Source organism: Nerophis ophidion, linkage group LG08, assembly GCF_033978795.1.
Source record: "Nerophis ophidion isolate RoL-2023_Sa linkage group LG08, RoL_Noph_v1.0, whole genome shotgun sequence".
In the NCBI taxonomy this organism is placed as follows: domain Eukaryota; kingdom Metazoa; phylum Chordata; class Actinopteri; order Syngnathiformes; family Syngnathidae; genus Nerophis; species Nerophis ophidion.
In genome coordinates, this window is record NC_084618.1 from 75,138,225 (window position 1) to 75,155,537 (window position 17,313).

The 17,313-nt window shown below is 43.5% G+C and overlaps 1 protein-coding gene across 2 annotated transcripts in view; it reads left to right on the forward strand.

The window, feature by feature from the left end:
- LOC133558385 (adenosine kinase-like) overlaps positions 1-17,313 on the forward strand; it is a 409,076-nt gene that overhangs the window by 311,271 nt on the left and 80,492 nt on the right. The gene's annotated exons all lie outside the window — the stretch shown is intronic.

Sequence of the window (17,313 nt, forward strand, 5' to 3'; positions counted from 1 at the left end):
CGGGGCGGTGTGTCTCGTCTCCGTCTCTTCTTTAATGGCGGCAGTTAATACGGCCCCCAATGAGAGACATGATTACCTCCCGGAAAGGAGGGGAAAGAAGAAAAGAAAAAAAAAACGCTCACAGTAGCAATAGATTTGCCCATAAAATTAGCCGCCATTTGCCTTTCGTGCTCTCTGGAGCGTAGGAGATAAAGCACACAAAGGGCAGAAGGGATTGTTGAGTCTGGATTGTGTGGTATTTAAGACAAGGTGATGATCATTACTGGATTAATCTCCCCGGCGGATGCCTTTTAATCTTTCTTAATGCATCATATCTGTGTGTGCTCCGTGGGAATCGGACGCAGATCGCCGTATCGACGCCACCGCGGGCTTAAAACGTGCACCTTTGTGCTTTTTTTTTTGCCTCGAAATACCTCCAGATCATCATTACTAGTTTCTTGTCTGACTGTTGAGCGATAATCCCTCTGCAAAAATGCAGGCTTCACTACACATCTTAAAGTAGGGTTCTCATTTTCAATCAATCAATCAATGTTTATTTATATAGCCCCAAATCACAAATGTCTCAAAGGACTGCACAAATCATTACGACTACAACATCCTCGGAAGAACCCACAAAAGGGCAAGGAAAACTCACACCCAGTGGGCAGGGAGAATTCACATCCAGTGGGACGCCAGTGAAAATGCTGACTATGAGAAACCTTGGAGAGGACCTCAGATGTGGGCAACCCCCCCCCTCTAGGGGACCGAAAGCAATGGATGTCGAGCGGGTCTAACATGATACTGTGAAAGTTCAATCCATAGTGGCTCCAAGACAGCAGCGAGAGTCCCGTACACAGGAAACCATCACAAGCGGATCAGCAGCGTAGAGATGTCCCCAACCGATACAGGCGAGCGGTCCATCCTGGGTCCCGACGAGCGGTCCATCCTGGGTCTCGACTCTGGACAGTCAGTACTTCATCCATGGTCATCGGACCGGACCCCCTCCACAAGGGAGGGGGGGACATAGGATAAAAGAAAAGAAGCGGCAGATCAACTGGTCTAAAAAGGAGGTCTACTCAAAGGCTAGAGTATACAGATGAGTTTTAATTTTGTCATTAAGTTAAAAAAAAACAACTCGTTCCTCATGGACATGATAAAGCTTCTGAACCCCCGCCCAAAGACATGCACCTGGGGATAGGTTGATTGGCAACACTAAATTGGCCCTAGTGTGTGAATGTGAGTGTGAATGTTGTCTGTCTATCTGTGTTGGCCCTGCGATGAGGTGGCGACTTGTCCAGGGTGTACCCCGCCTTCCGCCCGATTGTAGCTGAGATAGGCGCCAGCGCCCCCCGCGACCCCAAAAGGGAATAAGCGGTAGAAAATGGATGGATGGATGGACCCCCGCCCATAGCTGGATGAGCTTTTTCACAAGCAGGCTTCACTACACATCTTGAAACTTAAAATATGTTTGAAGTCCCGGGTTCTCATTTTGTCATTAATTTAAAAAAAAAAAAAAAAAAAAAAAAAACTTTCTTTATTATTGACATGATAAAGTCTCTGACCCCCACCCATAGCTGGATGAGCTTTTTCACAAGCAGGCTTCACTACACATCTTAAAACTTAAAATATGTTTGAAGTCCCGGGTTCTCATTTTGTCATTAATTTAAAAAAAAAAAAAAAAAAAAAAAAAACTTTCTTTATAATGGACATGATAAAGCCTCTGACCCCCACCCATAGCTGGATGAGCTTTTTCACAAGCAGGCTTCACTACACATCTTAAAACTTAAAATATGTGTGAAGGCCCGGGTTCTCATTTTGTCATTAAGTTAAAAAAAAAAACTCGTTCCTCATGGACTTGATAAAGTCTCTGATCTAGCTGGATGAGCTTTTTCACAAGCAGGCTTCACTACACATCTTAAAATATCTTTTAAGTCCCGGGTTTTCATTTTGTAATGCAGTAAAAAAACAACAACTCGTAACTCATGGACATGATAAAGCCTCTGACCCCCGCCCATAGCTGGATGAGCGTTTTCACAAGCAGGCTTCTCTACACATCTTAAGATATGTTGCAAGTGCCGGGTGCCTCATTTTGTCATTAAGTAAAAAAACAACAACAAAAAACTCCTTCCTCATAGACATGATAGATTCTGACCCCCGCCCATAGCTGGATGAGCTTTTTCACAAGCAGGCTTCACTACACATCTTAAAATATGTTTGAAGTCCTGGCTTCTCATTTTGTCATACAGTCAAAAAAAACAGTAAACTGAAAAAAATAACAATAATGGACATGATAAAGCCACTGAACCCCGCCCATGACTAAATGAGCTTTTTCACAAGCAGGCTTCACTACACATCTTAAAATATATTTGGAGTCCCGAGTTCTCGTTTTGTCATTAAGTTAAAAAAAATTGAAAAAATTTAACTCCTTCTTAATGGACATGATAAAGCCTCTGACCCCCACCCATAGCTAGATGAGCGTTTTCACAAGCAGGCTTCTCTACACATCTTAAGATATGCTTGAAGTCCCGTCTCATTTTGTCATTAAGTAAAAAATACAAATAAAAACTCCTTCCTCATGGACATGATAAACCCGCAATTTTTACTATTGTAAATATTTGTTTTATTTCTGCATTATTCTTTTAAATAATGCAGAAAACCCCTTATTTTAGGAATTTCTGACATCATTCAACCCTGAATTCTTATCTTATTATCTTAATAATTCCGTGAAATAAAATATGTATTTCGACCGTATTTGCAGAGCTTTTGAATTCGTACGACTATAATTATTATTTCTTTTATGTTTCTTTATTTTTAATGAATTTTCAGTAATTATCGACTAACCCTGAATCCTTAGAAATCGGGAAAAAAAGTACTTTTTTTTGGAGTATTTTTGACCATTTTTCTAGAGCCTCGCAGTTTTTTTGCAACCTCCATCCATCTATCTATTTTCTACCGTTTGTCCCTTATGGGGCCGCGGGCGGGGGGGGGTCGCTGGCGCCTAGCTCAGCTGCATTCGGGCGGAAGGCAACGTACACCCTGGACAAGTCGCCACCTCATCACGTGCAAACTCCACACAGAAAGATCCCGAGCCCGGTATTGAACTCAGGACTACTCAGGACCTGCGTATCGTGAGGCACATGCACTAACCCCTCCGCCACCGTGCTGCCCTGCAGTTATGATAATGTGAAGTAAAATCAAATTGAACTGAAGTATATATCCATCCATCCATCCATCATCTTCCGCTTATCCGAGGTCGGGTCGCGGGGGCAGCAGCCTAAGCAGGGAAGCCCAGACTTCCCTATCTCCAGCCACTTCGTCTAGCTCTTCCCGGGGGATCCTGAGGCGTTCCCAGGCCAGCCGGGAGACATAGTCTTCCCAACGTGTCCTGGGTCTTCCCCGTGGCCTCCTACCACGGGGAAGTATATAAATAATAACAAATATATAACAATAACTGGTATCTGGAGGTAAAATTTAGTGAGCTAATAAAAACTGTGGCTCCTTGAGAGCGACAGCAGGTGTGTGTAGCGCCGATTCTGGTCTGACCCCGTGTTAAAGCCCGAGGTGGGATGCGAGATAGAGGCCTTTAGTGCTGATAAGGCCATCAGGCTGATAACTACCTCCCCCGGCACGAGGCCGCCGCCGCTTCCATTAGTCCCCGCAGACTGAGGTGAACGCCTCTCTGCTCAAATCTCCTTTATGCAAACCCCCACGCTCGTCCATTTAGCGATCGCTATCAGCGTACAGATATTTGTACGCGTTGCCGCTTGTTTAACCTTTTGGACCCGCCCACACGCACCAGCAGACCTCCGCCGCTGCCCTTGTGGGCTAGATGGATGGCCGTCGCCTGAGGTGTGTAATGGACCGCCAGGCAAGGGCGATGTTATATTTGGTCACATGAAAGTGGAGGTCCACTTTGCACACGTGGCGCCGCATTATAAAGGCACAACGCATTGTTCCTACTGTCTTTGAATGCAACATTTCATAATTATATGTTATGATCCGCTGCCCGGATCATATGATGATTTAGATTTTTGAGTCTTGTGTTTTCTGTTGGTTTTGGACTCCTTCGGTTCCTGTTTGTGCACCTCTCAGTTGGTTTCCATAGTTACTCATTATTTTCACCCGCCGCCTGTTCCGGACGTGCACCTGTTTTGTGATTACTGTCGTTATTTAAGCCTGCCTTCTCCAGTCAGTCAGTCTTGCTTCCTAGTTTTTGTACAACAAGTGACGACTTCTGTTTTGCTGCTCGCTACCTGCAAGCTTCCACGCTAGGCGATTTGTTTTCTAGCTCCCATGCTAGCTCTTTTGGTTTTGTCAAAGTCTGTTTTATTGCTGAAATAAATAATTTCCTACCTGCAGGCTGTGTCCGAAGCCCGTCTGCATCCCTGGGAGAACGAAATCCGCACCACGATGCGACCAGAACGTTACACTATAGCCTAAACAATGCAAAGTTAAATGTACAAACCCCGTTTCCATATGAGTTGGGGAATTGTGTTAGATGTAAATATAAACAGAATACAAGGATTTGCAAATCATTTTCAACCAATATTCAGTTGAATATGCTACAAAGACAACATATTTGATGTTCAATTTGACAAACTTTTTTTTTTTACAAATAATCATTAACTCTAGAATTCGATGCCCGCAACACGTGCCAAAGAAGTTGGGAAAGGTGGCAATAAATACTGATAAAGTTGAGGAATGCTCATCAAACACTTTTTTGGAACATCCCACAGGTGTGCAGGCTAATTGGGAACAGGTGGGTGCCATGATTGGGTATAAAAACAGCTTCCCAAAAAATGCTCAGTCTTTCACAAGAAGGATGGGGCGAGGTACACCCCTTTGTCCACAACTGCGTGAGCAAATAGTCAAACAGTTTAAGAACAACATTTTTCAAAGTGCAATTGCAAGAAATTTAGGGATTTCAACATCTACGGTCCATAATATTATCAAAAGGTTCAGAGAAACCTGGAGAAATCACTCCACGTAAGCGGCATGGCCGCAAACCAACATTGAATCACCGTGACTTTCGATCCCTCGGACGGCACAGTATCAAAAACCGGCATCAATCTCTAAAGGATATCACCACATGGGCTCAGGAACACTTCAGAAAACCACTGTCACTAAATACAGTTGGTCGCTACATCTTTAAGTGCAAGTTAAAGCTCTACTATGCAAAGCGAAAGCCATTTATCAACAACATCCAGAATGGCCGCCGGCTTCTCTGGGCTCGAAATCATCTAATATGGACTAATGCAAATTGGAAAAGTGTTCTGTGGTCTGACAAGTCCACAATTTAAATTGTTTTTGGAAATAGTCGTCATTGTGTCATCCGGACCAAAGGGGAAGCGAACCATCCAGACTGTTATCGACGCAAAGTTCAAAAGCTAGCATCTGTGATGGTATGGGAGTGCATTAGTACCCAAGGCATGGGTAACTTACACATCTGTGAAGGCACCATTAATGCTGAAAGGTACATACAGGCTTTGGAACGACATATGCTGCCATTTAAGCGCCGTCTTTTTCATGGACGCCCCTGCTTATTTCAGCAAGACAATGCCAAGCCACATTCAGCACGTGTTACAACGACTTGGCTACGTAAAAGAAGAGTCCGGGTACTTTCCTGGCCCGCCTGCAGTCCAGACCTGTCTCCCATCAAAAATGTGTGGCGCATTATGAAGCGTAAAATACGACAGCGGAGAACGACTGAAGCTCTACATAAAACAAGAATGGGAAAGAATTCCACTTTCAAAGCTTCCACAATTAGTTACCTTAGTTCCCAAACGTTTATTGAGTGTTGTTAAAAGAAAAGGTGATGTAACACAGTGGTGAACATGCCCTTTCCCAACTACTTTGGCACATGTTGCAGCCATGAAATTCAAAGTTAATTATTATTTGCCAAAAAAAAAAAAGTTTATGAGTTTGAACATCAAATATGTTGTCTTGTAGTGCATTCAACTGAATATGGGTTGAAAAGGATTTGCAAATCATTCTATTCCGTTTATATTTACATCTAACACAATTTCCCAACTCATATGGAAACGGGGTTTGTACACAAACATGCAAACACTGCGATTGAATTATGATTAATATGATTTTCTTCTTGTACCAGTATATTATCTCTACTTGTTGTAAAAGTGCACACTAAAAGTGATCATTTCAGAATACTTTTATAATGTAGTAATAGTGGGATTGAAAGCAAACATGTGTTTTTAATGCAAGTCAATGAGGCCTTTTTTTTTTGGCCACCGAGGTCTACAGAGAGATGGACGTTCTGGCACCACATAAGACATTTAATCACAATCCGGTCAGTCTTGCCGCTAATCTTCGACATGTCCAACACTAATCAACGCCAAAGCTTTTCCTGAAGTTATTTTTTTTTTTTTTGTCTCCGTGCTGTTTTGGAGAAAAGGAAAAAAACGTCATAGTTCCTTCATTTGGACCCGTTGACATCGTCCACTGGGGGAAAATTCCAGAGAGAAAATGGGCCACTTCACCGAGTTTGGACAAGGGTACTAAATTTGTTGGAGCAGTATTATTAAATTTGGGAAAAAGCTTTTAAAACTGTCAATCAGAGTTTTGATGACAACATTTTTAAAAATTGGTAGCACTTTATCAATCAATCAATGTTTATTTTTATAGCCCTAAATCAAGAGTGCTTCAAAGGGTTGCACAAGCCACAACGACTTCTTATGTTCAGAGCCCAAAAAAGGGCAAAGAAAAACTCACAACCCATTGGGATGTCATTGTGGATGACTATGAGAAACCTTAGAAAGGACCGCAGATTTGGGTGACCCCCCCCCTTCTAGACGTCGAGTGGGTCTAACATAATATTGTGCAAGTCCAGTCCATAGTGGGTCTCACATAATAGTGAGAGTCCAGTCCATGGTGGGGCCAGCAGGAGACCATCCCGAGTGGAGACGGGTCAGCAATGCAAAGATGTTCCCAACAGGCGAGCGGTCCACCCCCGGGTCCCATGGCCACCGAACCTGTGCCCCCCCCCCCCTTTCCACAAGAGAGAGGGGGGCAGAGGAGAAAAGAAAAGAAACGGCAGATCAACTGGTCCAAAAAGGGGGTCTATTTAAAAGCTACAAACGAGGCATGATAATGCAATATGTAAATATAGCTTGCCTCAATAGCATGTTAGCATCGATTAGCTTGCAGTCATGAAGTGAGCAAATATGTCTGATTATCCCTCCACACAAGTCAATAACATCAACAAAACTCACCTTTGTGCATTCACGCACAACATTAAAAGTTTGGGTGAGAAAATGAGACAGAAAAAGAAGTGGCATAAAACAAGTCGTACATGTAAACAAACTATGGTGAGTTCAAGGACCGCCAAAATTGGTAGGACCAAACGGCGCTCGCCGAATACTCAAATAATCAGTGAAGCATGTTTAATGTAAACAATGTGCTTTATAACAATTAGGGAGGTTTGTGTCATGTTTGTCCTACAGAAACCACATTAAAACCAACATTTTTTTTTTCCCCCCCTCATCTTTTTCCATTTTTAATACATTTTTGAAAACGTTCTAGAGAGCTGTGGGTTGCCAACCCCCGCACTAGAATTTCAAAGGGCTGGGAAGTTTCTGGTAAATTTCCAGGAAGTTAAGCTCGGGAAGATTGGAAATATTGATCTTTTTTTTTTATTATTCAAAGTTGGATGCTGTGGGGCTGTCTTGGTTGACAAGACTCTGCAGCATCGCGTGGACATCGGGGGCGGTACCTCTGGATTGGCAGACCGGGGTGGTGGTTCCTCTCTTTAAGAAGGGGGACCGGAGGGTGTGTTCCAACTATCGTGGGATCACACTCCTCAGCCTTGCCGGTAAGGTTTATTCAGGTGTACTGGAGAGGAGGCTACGCCGGATAGTCGAACCTCGGATTCAGGAGGAACAGTGTGGTTTTCGTCCTGGTCGTGGAACTGTGGACCAGCTCTATACTCTGGGCAGGGTTCTTGAGGGTGCATGGGAGTTTGCCCAACCAGTCTACATGTGCTTTGTGGACTTGGAGAAGGCATTCGACCGTGTCCCTCGGGAAGTCCTGTGGGGAGTGCTCAGAGAGTATGGGGTATCGGACTGTCTTATTGTGGCGGTCCGCTCCCTGTATGATCAGTGCCAGAGCTTGTAAGTCGAACACATTTCCAGTGAGAGTTAGACTCCGCCAAGGCTGTCCTTTGTCACCGATTCTGTTCATAACTTTTATGGACAGAATTTCTAGGCGCAGTCAAGGCGTTGAGGGTTTCCGGTTTGGTGACCGCAGGATTAGGTCTCTGCTTTTTGCAGATGATGTGGTCCTGATGGCTTCATCTGACCGGGATCTTCAGCTCTTACTGGATCGGTTCGCAGCCGAGTGTGAAGCGACCGGAATGAGAATCAGCACCTCCAAGTCCGAGTCCATGGTTCTCGCCCGGAAAAGGGTGGAATGCCATCTCCGGGTTGGGGAGGAGACCCTGCCCCAGGTGGAGGAGTTCAAGTACCTAGGAGTCTTGTTCACGAGTGAGGGAAGAGTGGCTCGTGAGATCGACAGGCGGATCGGTGCGGCGTCTTCAGTAATGCGGACGTTGTACCGATCTGTTGTGGTGAAGAAGGAGCTGAGCCGGAAGGCAAAGCTCTCAATTTACCGGTCGATCTACGTTCCCATTCTCACCTATGGTCATGAGCTTCGGGTCATGACCGAAAGGATAAGATCACGGGTTCAAGCGGCCGAAATGAGTTTCTTCCGCCGGGTGGCGGGTCTCTCCCTTAGAGATAGGGTGAGAAGCTCTGCCATCCGGGAGGAACTCAAAGTAAAGCCGCTGCTCCTTCACATCGAGAGGAGCCAGATGAGGTGGTTCGGGCATCTGGTCAGGATGCCACCCGAACGCCTCCCTAGGGAGGTGTTTAGGGCACGTCCAACCGGTAGGAGGCCAAGGGGAAGACCCAGGACACGTTGGGAAGACTATGTCTCCCGGCTGGCCTGGGAGCGCCTTGGGATCCCCCGGGAAGAGCTAGACGAAGTGGCTGGGGAAAGGGAAGTCTGGGTTTCCCTGCTTAGGTTGTTGCCCCCGCGACCCGACCTCGGATAAGCGGAAGAAGATGGATGGAAGTTGGACACCGTCCATGGGAATTAATGGGAATATATGGGAATTAATGGAGAATTACAATAATGATATATTATTGGGCATTTTTCTCTATGCTGCTGCATCTTTGTGGCATTTTTGACATAGCTCTTTGCACAGTATTTGGAAATATACACATTGTTTGAGGTGAAATGTCTCCACACATCCGATGGTGTACGTGGCATTATTCTTTTTGAATTTACATATTCTTGTAAAACACTAATGCAATGCCACACACAAATATTAATAGTCAGCTAAACAACTGGAGTAGTCTTTAAAAATATTTTACTGATGGACAAATGAATAAAAAATAGGCAAGATGAGTAAATAAACACTCAATCCGCATGCTAAATCAAACTATAACCTCATAGCTCAGTTGGTAGAGTGGCCGTGCCAGCAACTAGAGGGCTGCAGGTTCGATTCCCGCTTCCGCCATCCTAGTCACTGCCGTTGTGTCCTTGGGCAAGACACTTTACCCACCTGCTCCCAGTGCCACCCACACTGGTTTAAATGTAACTTAGATATTGGGTTTCACTATGTAAAGCGCTTTGAGTCACTCGAGAAAAGCGCTATATAAATATAATTCACTAATAGGGACGGCGTGGCGCAGTGGAAGAGTGGCTGTGCGCAACCCGAGGGTCCCTGGTTCAAATCCCACCTAGTACCAACCTCGTCCCGTCCGTTGTGTCCTGAGCAAGACACTTCACCCTTGCTCCTGATGGGTGCTGGTTGGCGCCTTGCATGGCAGCTCCCTCCATCAGTGTGTGAATGTGTGTGTGAATGGGTAAATGTGGAAGTAGTGTCAAAGCGCTTTGAGTACCTTGAAGGTAGAAAAGCGCTATACAAGTACAACCCATTTATCATTTATTTATTTAATTCACAACCTACATTCTTGTATGACAACAGAATGGCGAGCAGACCAGAAGGCAGAGGAAACTACACGTTTTGATTTAGCATTTGCTAGATGAACTTTACAGATCACAAAAAAGGTCAATTCGGATCGCTAATGTTCTTAGCATAAATGAATGGGATTTAACATAGAGAAAATTAGCATTGCGGTTATATTTACCCCGGTAATATCATCAAAACTTGCCCGACTGGATGAAGTCCTTGGGCTTAAATACTAGTGTGGCCTCAATAGCCATGCTGTAGTGCATGGGTGTCAAACTCTGGCCCGCGGGCCAAATTTGGCCCGCCGTGCAATTTGATTTGGCCCTTGAGGCATTATGAAATTAACATTAGAACGGGCAGAGCCGCTGTAACGCTGCATTCGCCGCTAATACTCATACTTGTTGTTTTTTTTCCCTTGGCCTCAGTCTGCACCCCCTCTCCAGGGCCAAGGCTTTGACCGATTTTTTTATTTTATTTGAATCTTCTATTTTTTTCTCCCATTCCCCCCATTCCTTTTTTACCCGTATCCCATCTTTTTTGTAAGGGGCGCTGGAAGCCGGCAGACCCGTCAGCAATCCTGTTCTGTCTCCCTGTGATATTTGTCTAAACTTGAATGCGATTGTGCTGAAAATTTTAATTTTCCTGAAGGAACTCTCCTGACGGAATAAATAAAGTACTATCTACTTGCCAACCCTCCCGATTTTCCAGCCGTTCTCCCGAATTTCTCCAGATTTCCACCCGGACAACAATATTGGAGGGGTGCCTAAAAGGCACTGCCTTTAGCGTTGTCTACAATATGTTGTCACGTCCGCTTTTCCGCCATACAAACAGCGTGCCGGCCAAGGACTTATACACACACTTAAGTGAATGAAAAGGATACTTGCTCAACAACCATACAGGTCAGACTGAGGGTGGCCGTACAAACAACTTTAACACTGTTACAAATATGCGCCACACTGTCAACCCACATCAAACAAGAATGACAAACACATTTCGGGAGAACATCCGGACCGTAACACAACATAAACACAACAGAAAAAATACCCAGAATCCCTTGCAGCAATAACTATTCCGGGACGGTACAATATACACCCCCCCGCTACCACCAAACCCCACCCTCCACCCTCAACCCCACCCATCTAATTATTAATTTATTTTAAGATTTATTAGCCTGTGGAAAAATGTAATGTTGATATTTACCTCAGAAGGCTGCAAATAGAAAAGAGGCATTAAATGTTTTATTTAAATGTTATTTATTTTACCATTGATGTTTTTTCGTTTGTTTTTTCGAAAGTTGCTTTTGCACTGTTGTATAAGTATTGTTTGTTCCATTGTCAGTGGTAGAGCAAATCAGTGTAGCAAACTGAGCAATAATGAACGTTTTATTCATGCACTTTCTCTTGCTACTTCAAGGCTTGAATGTTTGGTTTCATTCATTATTGTTATTTTATTTTCAAATGTATTATTAGCCTGTGTATTATTTTGATATTTACCTCAGAAGGCTGCAAATAGAAAAGAGGCACTCGATTTTTATTTAAATGTTATTTGATATGCCATTGATATTTTTTTATTATTATTATTATTATTTGAAACTCGATATTGCATGTCACTATAAAGTTATATAAGTTTTTGCTTGTTCAATATTCAATGCAAAACTTGTTTGGGTCCCTATTAAAAGGTTCATTGGTTCAACCCTTGGACCGCGGCTTTGTTCAGTTTTAAATTTTGGCCCACTCTGTATTTGAGTTCGACACCCCTGCTGTAGTGTGGAGCATGCTGGGAAGTGTCTGTGCATGTGATGGAGGAATGCACAGTGCGGGGTTGGAATTCTACTGAATTTGCTTGAAATCAGGTTGTTTTAGCTAATAATCATGCTGCAAGATCTAGCACAGTGGTTCTTCACCTTGTTGGAGGTACCGAACCCCACCAGTTCAATAAGCACATTCACCGAACCTTTCTTTAGTAAAAAGAAAAGTTTTTTTTTTTTCAAATTCAAGACAAAGTTATATGTTTTTGGTAACACTTTAGAATGGGGAACATATTCTAAGTAACAAAGACTTAATTTAAAAGGGTTAGGGCCAGGGTTAGAGGGTTAGGGTTATAATAAGGACATGCCGAATAAGGCATTAATAAGTACTTAATAATGACTAGTTAAGAACCAATATGTTACTAATTTAGAGCGTTTTCCGTTCGGGCTCCAGTACTCTGGAATGCCCTCCCGGTAACAGTTCGAGATGCCACCTCAGTAGAAGCATTTAAGTCTCTCCTTAAAACTCATTTGAACACTCTAGCCTTTAAATAGACTCCCTTTTTAGACCAGTTGATCTGCCGTTTCTTTTCTTTTTCTTCTATGTCCCACTCTCCCTTGTGGAGGGGGTCCGGTCCGATCCGGCGGCCATGTACTGCTCGCCTGTGTATCGGCTGGGGACATCTCTGCGCTGCTGATCCGCCTCCGCTTGGGATGGTTTCCTGCTGGCTCCGCTGTGAACGGGACTCTCGCTGCTGTGTTGGATCCGCTTTGGACTGGACTCTCGCGACTGTGTTGGATCCATTGTGGATTGAACTTTCACAGTATCATGTTAGACCCGCTCGACATCCATTGCTTTCCTCCTCTCCAAGGTTCTCAGTCATTATTGTCACCGACGTCCCACTGGGTGTGAGTTTTCCTTGCCCTTATGTGGGCCTACCGAGGATGTCGTGGTGGTTTGTGCAGCCCTTTGAGACACTAGTGATTTAGGGCTATATAAGTAAACATTGATTGATTGATTGATAATTTGCATGTTGATAAGCAACTAATTAATGGTGAATATGTTCCCCATACTTAAGTGTTACCATGTTTTTTTACCGGTGCACAAAATGAACGGTGCATGAACATCACCTTGTTCAAAGAACAAAACCAACACAGTGCATAAACTCACAACAAATTACACACTTGCAAATCAGTCCGCTGTTGCCGTATCCGTAATACGCCGATAGGGAGAAGTTTTTATTTACACGATGAGTCGGGTGTGTTTTGACCTCTGCCGAACCCCTGAGGCCGACTCACCGAACCCCTAGGGTTCGATCGAACCCAGGTTAAGAACCACTGATCCAGCATGTTGCATTCAATGTTTATTCCCATTAGTTCCCGTTAATTCTCATTAATTCCCATATATTCCCGTTAATTCCCATGGAAAGTTTCCAACTTTGATTATTCCCGGAATTTTGCAACCCTACTACTCACCATTAATTAGTTGCTTGTTAACATGCAAATTAGTAACATATTGGCTTTTAATTAGTCATTATTAAGTACTTACTAATGCCTCATTCTGCTTGGCCTTATTATACAAACAGTAAGTAGAGATGCGCGGATAGGCAATTATATCATCCGCAACCGCATCACCAAAGTCGTCATCCACCCGCCGTCCACCCGAACCAACATTTTATCAGGACCGTACCCGCCCGCCAACCGCCTGTTGAAATATATCAGAGGTCGGCCGCCTTTACCACTCACAGAGCTATTTAAACCTGTTTCACAGAGTAATGAAGACAATTGGAGCCGCTAACGTTCTCGCGACTATCCAATAGCGTTCATCCTGATGACAAGAGTAAGGGCGCGCTGTGAAGCCATTGCCTTAGACACCTTCAACAACATGTACGAACCGATTGTTGGTCCGTCTACATGTGTGCAGCTTCCGCAATTACACGTACAAGATTGAAAGGCATACTGGGTGATACAGAGTACACTGATGGTTGTGATATAAACAACTTTAACACTTACTAATATGCGCCACGCTGTGAAGCCACACCCAACAAGATTGACAAACACATTTCGGGAAAACATCCTCACAGTAACACAACATAAACGCAACACAACAAATACCCAGAATCCTTTGTATCCGTGACACTTCCTGAATATATTTTACACCCCCGCGCCCCCAACCCCGCCCACTTTCCGGATGCACGGAAGGTGGGCGTGCATCCTATTGTCTCCTATCTCCTATTGTCCAATCTCCTATTGACTTCTTCGCTTTATGACACGGGTCTCAAATGGCTCTTTGAATGGCAAAGGATACCGATTCCAGAACCATGTATATCAAATATTTCCGGATGGTTCAAACGCCACCCGCCCGAATCTAATTAAAATCTATTTTTTCGTCATGTCAACCGCCCAAATCGCGGTTTATCCACAGACTCCGCGGATGAGACCGCAAACTGCGCATCTCTACCAGTAATCCATTAACAAAGAGTCTTCCCTCAATAACCTCAGAATTATCGTTAATTAGTAACCCTAACCCTCATATGTTTTCCTAGTGTCCAAATAACTCTAAATTAAGTCTTTGTTACTTAAAATATCTTCCCCATACTAAAGTGTTACCCAAAATGTAATGTATCTGTGTATGAATATATCAAAACAAACTATCAATTGGTTTAAATCCTATCTTGAATTTCGACAACAGATGTGTTCAAATAATTGGTGTAAAATCAGACTTAATGAATTGAAATTTGGGTGTGCCTCAGAGATCTATTTTGTGCCCGGTGCTTTTCAGTAAATATATTAATGACCTCCCCAATATTTGCACAAATACTATATGCCAAATGTATGCCGATGATGCTGAAGTATCAACATGGCTTCAGAATAACTGTTTAACCCTAAATCATAACAAAACAGTCTAAATGTGTTTCTCTTTGAAGAAACAATAATTAAAATGAAATTCTGGTCAACGTTAATCAAAAAAAAAATAGAGCAGGTAAAGGAATTTAAATATTTGGGTGTTGTCGTCGCGCCTGCTTTTTAGACAACGCTATTTGCGTGCCAGCCGGCCACATGTTGTATGCAGCCTATGCTAATACACGAAAGTGACTGCAAGGCATACTTGCTCAACAGCCATACAGGTTACACTGCGAGTTGTGATATAAACAACTTTAACAATCTTACTAATGTGCGCCACACTGTGAACCCACACCAAACACGAATGACAAACACATTTAGAGAGAACATCAACATTGTAACACAACATAAACACAACAGAACTAATACCCAGAATCCCATGCATCCCTAACTTTTCCGGGCTACATTATATACTAAGTTTGCTTAGTGCATAATTTGAGGTCAGTATGAATATGTGTTAAACTTTGGACGCCACCATTTGGTGGGCCAAATCAAGCGACTCACTTTGGTCACACCTGGTTTAAATATCGCCCCTTTTATTAGGGCAGTTTGCAAAAAAAATTTACTTCAGAGACATTTTACTTGCCGCTTTTTAAAGCGGAACATTATCACAATTTCTGAAGGGTTATTAAAACCAATAAAAATTATTTTATTTTTCGAAGTTTTTCTCAAAATTTTACCCATCACGCAATATCCCAAAAAACGGCTTCAAAGTGCCTGATTTAACCATCGCTATATCCACCCGGTCTATTATCCTGTGACGTCACAGCGTGACCACACAGAAACAAACATGGCGGATAGCACAGAAATGTATAGCGATAGTAGCTCGGATTCAGACTCGGATTTCAGCGCCGTAAGCAATTCAACAGACTACGCATGTATTGAAACGGATGGTTGGAGTGTGGAGGCAGGTAGCGAAAACGAAATTGAAGAAGAAACTGAAGCGATTGAGCCATATCACGACAGACAGCGCCACGGGAGGAAGCGAGGACAAATTCGGCGATCGCCTTCTAACCAACGATTGGTATGTGTTTGTTTGGCATTAAATGTGGGTGGAGGGAAAGGCTGGATGCCAATATAGCTACAAATGAGGTATAATGATGCAATATGTACATACAGCTAGCCTAAATAGCATGTTAGCATTGATTAGCTTGCAGTCATGCCGTGACCAAATATGTGAAGTGAAGTGAAGTGAATTATATTTATATAGCGCTTTTCTCTAGTGACTCAAAGCGCTTTACATAGTGAAACCCAATATCTAAGTTACATTTTAAACCAGTGTGGGTGGCACTGGGAGCAGGTGGGTAAAGTGTCTTGCCCAAGGACACAACGGCAGTGACTAGGATGGCAGAAGCGGGAATCGAACCTGCAACCCTCAAGTTGCTGGCACGGCCACTCTACCAACCGAGCTATGCTGCTGCTATGTCTGATTAGCACACTCCACATAAGTCAATAACATCAACAAAACTCACCTTTGTGATTTCGTTGACTTTATTGTTGGAAATGCATCTGCTTTGAGTGTCGCGGGATATCCACACATTCTTGCCATCTCTGTCGTCGGTAAAGTGTGCGGAACAAACGTGGGACTTTCGCATCTTTTGGCCACTGGTGCAACTTGAATCCGTCTCTGTTCGTGTTGTTACACCCTCCGACAACACACCGACGAGGCATGATGTCTCCAAGGTACGGAAAACAGTCGAAAAAACGGAAAATAACAGAGCTGATTTGACTTGGTTTGCGTAATGCGTTTGAGAAAATGGCGGGTCACTTCACGGGTGAAAGGTCATCGCTCCGACAGGCGAACAATTGAAAGGTGTTTAAATCGCCAAATTCACCCCTTTAGAGTTCGTAAATCGGTTAAAAAAACGTAGGGTCTTTTTTTCTGCAACATCAAGGTATATATTGACGCTTACATAGGTCTGGTGATAATGTTCCCCTTTAACCAGCCTGAAAGTTAGATTGTGGATAGATCACATCCAATCCAGTGTCGTGTGACGCGGGTTTCAAAATAGTCATCAATTAGCGTTATTTTTTTAAATTAGAGCGTTTCCTCTCCGCGTGAAATTGTGGACAGGCGCCCCAAGTGACTGTGCGGGATCTGCGGATTATTAGCTTAAGCTTTTACTAAAAATATCCCTTGGACCGTTTAAGCCTGTGACAGCAGCAGCATCTCACACATTCTGATGGCTTCATAGCAACGTTACCTTGTTTGTGTCACATGACCTCCTCCCCTCCATCTTCTTTTCATACCCGCTATGGGATTTTTCTTTTTTACATGTTTGTCGGGCGCAGTCGTCACTTGATGCCGGCGTTATTGCGGCGACAGCTGCGCGAGCACACGGAGCGTCATTGAAGAAGCTGTCGGGGGAGAGGAAACATGTGACGTGTAAAACAGCTTGTAATGGAAGACATTAAATGTTGATGCTGTGGGCTCCTTGAGACAAAGATGGTGTTTATGGCGGCCTATTATGGGAGCTTTATGTTTCCCCGAGTAGCCTTCATATTTGCATTTTTATACGCTCATCTGCTACAACCTAATGGTCACCTTATTTGGCTACATGAGAGGGTCAAAGTATTAGAAACAGCAGTTGGCCAGTCAACAACTATTTTCTATTTATTTATTGTTGAGTTGTTAATTTTTGCATTGTTGTTTTTTAATGGATCCCTATTATTCTGATTATTACTGATGATG